This window comes from Triticum dicoccoides, chromosome 4A (assembly GCF_002162155.2).
Source record: "Triticum dicoccoides isolate Atlit2015 ecotype Zavitan chromosome 4A, WEW_v2.0, whole genome shotgun sequence".
Classification (NCBI taxonomy): domain Eukaryota; kingdom Viridiplantae; phylum Streptophyta; class Magnoliopsida; order Poales; family Poaceae; genus Triticum; species Triticum dicoccoides.
In genome coordinates this window covers 600,944,464-600,950,718 of record NC_041386.1, presented here as the reverse complement: position 1 = coordinate 600,950,718, position 6,255 = coordinate 600,944,464, and the positions used below count along the sequence as shown (strand labels likewise).

Below are 6,255 nucleotides of genomic sequence, written 5' to 3'. Positions count from 1 at the left end.
AGAGGCCCCTTAGCCGGGACACGTCAGTCGACGAAGGCCCTTGGCTACCGTGGGGCTCTGTGGCACCGCGCCGCCCTAGAGCCCGGCTATTGTGTGGTAGCAGCGAAGGTCGCACTGGTCGGGTGGATGCAAGCAGGCTTGCATCCGGCTAGATAAGGCACGGGTCGTAGTGCATGGTGGGGGTGGCCACTCGTGGTCTCTATTGTGACTCCGGTAGGACGGCGCGCGCCAGCGGGGCGGCGCGGCTCTGCCTAAGTGTGAGTCAGGTGGCAGCTTGTTGATGCCGGGGTCACATGGTGGTTGTTCTGGTCAACGAGGCAAGTACAGTCGCTTCGGTGGCGACTTTTGTTTTTGGCGGCGAGGTGGTGCGTGTGCTGGTGGCTCTTCTCTTCTCTTGGGTCCAGGCTGGCGGCGCGGGCTGCCTGTGCAGTAGAGATGGCCGGGACCTGGAGCTCGCTCTCGGGCGGTTCGGAGTTCCTGCTTTAGATTACTCCTGTGTGCGTCTGAGTGCTTGCACTAATTTGCCCGTGTATGATGTACACTAAACCCTTTGCTGAATAGTTGGCTTATTTATCAGATCCATGCATCTATTAACCAGTTATTAATTGTTACTGATTCCTTACTACCCATCGAACAAAAAATATTGGAGTAAACAACGGTGGCCGGCGGCCAGCGATGCCAAATGATTGTGATCTGGCTCTGTAGAAGGCATATGCATCCATCCATGATCCATCATCCATCTACTATATCAAAATACGTACAACTACTCACTTAAAGATTTGCAAGTGGATGGCCAACTTGAAACATAAATGTATATACTACATTTTATGTATGAGCTTTCAGCCAGCAACTCCTGGTAATGCAAGAGAAGAGGCCCAAAGGATGCGACAACAGAGAGGCGCGGTTCCCCTGCCCCACAAATATAGTAGTAGCAAAGATAAGCAATTCTGAGAGGAGGGTGTCTCTGTCGAGTGCAATATCAGCTGTAATAATTTTTGTTAGGTTGTGGGTAGCTATCTCAGATTAGTTTAATTTTGGATTGTTGCCATTAGGTTCATTCATTCATGTGCTGGAAATTCAAGAAACAGGTGTCATCAATGACATATGGAGGGAGGGTTGATATATTACTACCTCCGTCCTGGTTTATTATCCCCTCCTCATATTTATGGTCATATTTTGACCATAATTTTAACTAGTAAAACATAAGTTATACATAGAAAAAATAATATTATCGAAAACTAGGTTCAAATATGACTCCAAGGATATAATTCTTGATGACATGTATTAACGTTTTGTTAGTTAAATTTATGGTGAAAATTTGAGACAAGATACAAAGGGACCAATAGACTAGTACGTATTGCCCAAATTTATGGTGAAATTTTAACTAGTAGGCATGTAGTCGCTGGTGTAACTTCAGACACGGGATGGTTGACCGAGGAGCAGCAGGTGGTGTGGATACAGTAGTGCTCCATTTTGACAGGGCAGACATTTAGATTGAGCAAGGCAAAATAATATGACGCCTCTGTTTGATATACATCCGTTCGATTGGCTCATATACAATGCGTTTACCCACGATTTTGGCCATATTTAGCCAGGATCTCACCATCATTTGTTTGGTCCTGTATACATCACTCTGAATTCCTATGACATACAGTTACAATTCTGCAGCCGGGAGCTTTCTGACAGTCATTTGTGTTGATGCAGTACAAATTAAAAGCTGAAATACCAGTATTGTATTGATTGATGTATCCAAAAAACCATAGTTTTTCAGAGAACCAACGCAAGACACCCACGAAAAAGAAAAAGGAAAAATGCAGCTGCTTCAGAGAACCTGCAACCTGAGCTGCTTTCAAAGAGCAGAGCAGAGTAGCCTAAACTCCAAATTAAAAGCTGACAGTCATTTACATGCACTGCACAAAGAACTGCCTTGCCAAGGTTACCATATTACTGCACCAGCTAGATAGCCCGCCATGAAGTGTACATCTTCAAATTCATAAGTGTATATGTCACACTTATCAGGAAATTAGTAAGAACACTCAAAATAGTAGAGTTTGTCTGTTGCTCTGAATTCATATGTGTGGACTCTGAATCTTTGCAGGTAAGTGTGTCTGTTGCTTTCCCAGTATCCCTGCATGGATTCGATCATCACGTTAACATGAGCTTCCAATGGTCATGGCATTATTAGTAAGAATACTCAAAACTAGTAGAAGTTGTAACAGCAGACGTACATATATCCTTGCATCATATGGTCCTTTCGCCTAAAATGATATACCCTTCCTCGTTCTGCTGGAGTTGCAGCCTAGTCCTCTTCTTCCACCAATCGACCCTGGCAAGCAAAACAGAATAGTGGGAGATACATTCAGCTATCCTATATCGACTAGATTGAAACAAATATTAGCTAGATTGAAACAAAGAGAGACCGAAGTATTACCTGATGAATATTTGTCTGTATGTTGCAGGATTCAGATGTGTAGAGCACGTGCCATTTCTTCTCATCCTGTCCATCCTCTGCATAAGCCTCGACTTGCTTAATATGATTGAACTTGCCCCACTCGGAGCTAGATTCACCCTCAGCCATGGAAGTGAGTACTGCTAGGTTGCAGGTCAGCAGCAAATGACTAGGCTTTATAGTTTGCAGGTAGACTGGGAGTTGGCTTTCCCAGCGGAAAACTCTCAGCTCGAGTCTCCGTAGTGCAGCCATCTCCTGCAGCATCTCGAGCTTTGGGCAGTACTTGATTATAAGCTTTTGTAATTTTGGAAGATTGGAGATCATGGCCAGTTCAGGTATGTTATACAAGTCGAGCTCAACTACAGAAACAAAGTTCTCTAGAGAGTGAAGACCTTGGACGTTCCATATTTCTAGCTTCTTCAAAGCCACTGCATGAGACATAAGACCCGGAGGCATTCGGCCCAGTTTGCAAGAAGTGATACGAAGTTCCTCCAATAAGGGCATAGCTTTCACTTCCGTCTCCCAAACCCACTCTTCCCATTCTTCCATTCCGAGCAAATGCAACTGCTGGAGTTTGGGGAACGTAGCAGCCAACTGAGATGAAGGACGGTGCAGCTGATTGTACTGTTGAACGAATTCAGGACCAATACACTTGATTGCTGGAGCCCCGTCCACTTTTATCCACTCCAAATACGGGAGCCTGCACAAGCCATCTGGGAGTTGGGTGCAGCAAGGCAGATGTTCGAGGACTAGTATCTTCAAGCTCTCGAGAGGCACCATAGCTGTGGATGCCATCCATCCTGGGAGCCGACTACCAAAATATCTTTTTATTTTGATGTGTTCTATGCAAGGCTGAGGACATAGCACATCAAACACGGCCTCAATTATTTGCTCCTCCTCCTTAGACTCCGAGACTTCTCCTTGGACCAACACATTTTAAACCAAGATAGGTAAGTTGTTTCTTTGCATTTATCCTTGCCTTTGCAGCCAACAAGGCACTAGATATATTTTCTAGGCTCTCTAGTGAAAGTTCATTGAGCTGGGAAAGAGACCCCAACTCTTCCAAACTACACCAGTCACCATCAGTATAGGCTGGAAACCCACATAGTGCACTCAAATTTGTAAGAGCTCGGAAACCCCTAGGAATACTACTTACACGTGTGTCATCCATATCAAGATATCTCAACCCTTGCAGCTTGATTATGCTATCAGGAAGTTTCAAGAAACTTTCACAACCTTCAAGGCTAATATGCTGTAGGAATTTCATCTCATGGATGTTCTCTGGTAGTCTAGAAATATCAGTCCTCTTTAATGCCAAATATCTCAAGTGCTTGAGTTGGTACATAGATTCAACTAGTGCAGCAATATTTGCAGAATCTATATGCAAAAGACGTAGACTTGGGAAGATAGTCAACGAATCCCCAGGCTGACTTTTGAGGTTTCCAGTTAATATTAGTGACCTAAGCAATTTTTGCTCTCTTAAATATCTCCACTCAAATTCATCGGATCCCACTCCTTTCGTTTCTATGGATAATCTAAGATAATTCGGTGATCTAAGATTTGTTTTGATAGTATCTCCATTGTGACCTACTAGTGTTTCATCCCTAGCCACAAATTGAGCAAATGAGCGAATAACATCATGCATGTTGCAAATAAGTTGACTAGGGTACTCTGTATCTACCTCTATAAGGTTCCTTACTATTAGCTCCTTATAGTACTTTTTCCCTTCTTCCAAACTACGACTATATGTGTCTCCTTCAACCAATCCTTCACCAACCCACATGGACACAATTTCAGTATCATTTATCACTGTCTTTTTTGGTTTAATGGAGAAGTGCAAGAAGCACTGTTTTATGTACGGGGATAAGTCCTGATAGCTAAGATATATGGCATAATTTAGTTCCTTCGACATTTGAGATACTGACCAGATATCATCATTCAGGACATGTTGCCAATCACGTCGTGTTTTCTCCTTCTTGCATAAGAGTCCACCCATTACTTTTATAGCAAGTGGTAAACCATCGCATTTTGCTACAATCTGAAACCCAATATCTTCTAGCATATCAACTTCTGGTTCATTTTCCTCTGATGTGAGTACCTGCAAATAGAAACTAATTGATAAGCTGCATGCAATCCATAATAATTGCCAAACATAAGCCGGAATAATCCATTAATTACTTTTGTAAGCTGTACGTCATGCATGCAAATGAACTTATGTTATAGTGAAATTTAAGGCAAGGAAGCATTAGAAATATATAAAGTTCAGATCGGCAGACCTATGCAAGTGTAGATCAAATTAACTTAACAGTGTGGTCCCAAACGACGTGTATTATATAATATATTGAGTTTTGGGAAGTGCCGACCTGCTTCTTGAGCAATGACCAGGCATCTTGTGGAGCTAATTTGTCAACATGATGGTACGGATGAAAGGCTTTCATGCTTCGGGCTACAGTGTCATGTCTGGTGGTGATGAGGACTCTACTACCGGGGCCACCATAGCCAAAGGGAGTCATTAGCAATTTGTTCCATGCATCGACTCCCCACATATCATCGAGCACAAGAAGGAATTTCTTGTTCTCGATGGCGTTCTTGAGAGCATCGACAAGTAGGGCCCTGTTTAGAGCCCCGCTCCCTATAGGCAGGTCTCCCCCAGCGGCAATGATAGCTGTACTTAATAGCTCAACATCTGTGAAATCCTGTGTGATGCTAAGCCATATCTTCTTAGTGAACTTGCCTTGGATTGCCTCGTCATTGAAGACCTTCTTGCTGAGGGTGGTCTTGCCACTCCCACCGACACCAACAATGGCAACCACTTTGTGGCGACCAGTCTTGTCGCCGCCCCCCTCACTTGTAAGCACCTCCACGAGTGCTCTTGTGTCCACCTCAATCTTCTCGCCAACAACACCTGACCGCTCCATCAGTGAATCTGTTTTGCGGTCAGTGGCAAGTGATCGAGTAATCTTCAAGTCTTGGTAGGCTTCTAGCTTGGCAAATTTAAATTTATTGCCCCGCTCGCAGATGCTATCCAGCTCCTTGTTCAATGCCTTGATGCGGGTGCCGATGTCGTGGGCATGGAGGGGATTCCGCATGCAAAAAAGCAGAGGGTTAAGGCACCCCATGTCCTTGGATGGACGCTGCTCCATGGCCTTGAGCTGACATAGGTCGACGATGTCGGTAGCTAGGTACATGGCACGCTTCAGTTCGCCCACCCACCCCCGCACACTCTCATCGGTGATGTTCCTCCTATCAGCATCAGCAAGGAAATTCTTGAGATCCCCAAGGTTGATGCTCAGGTCTTTGATCCCATCGGATACGCCGATTAGCATGGCCACCTCATCTTTGGCCATCTCGGCAAGCATGCTGGTCACGTAGGATGCCAAAGCATCCAGAACCCCCGCCATTGGTTGCAGGGTTAGCTCACGCTTGAGCTGGTACTGAAAAGAAGCATGCAAATAAAAATTAGTCCTTTGTATTACTACCTCGCTTTTTCACATCAACAATCCCATGCTAACAGGAAGGATAATCAGATTCACTCACTAGAGGCTAGTAACAAATCCAAAGGAAAATGTGGCTTGCAAAGACAGTGCACAGAAATTCGGCTCGAAATAATACCGATATAGTATTGCCTTGAACAAACACCAACAATTGAAACGGAAAGACACATGATCAGCTCTTTCAAAAAAGAAAAATAGCTAGATTGCATGGCGGGGGTAAAGGAAAAGTTCTTTGAGGAAGGATAATCAGATTCACTCACTAGAGGCTAGTAACAATTCGTTGTAAAGGAAAAGCATGGATTGCACACAAAA

At 44.2% G+C, this 6,255-nt stretch overlaps 1 pseudogene; it reads right to left on the bottom strand.

The window, feature by feature from the left end:
* Window positions 1–1,708: 1,708 nt before the first annotated feature.
* Window positions 1,709–6,255, bottom strand: part of LOC119287206 — a 5,433-nt pseudogene continuing 886 nt past the window's right edge.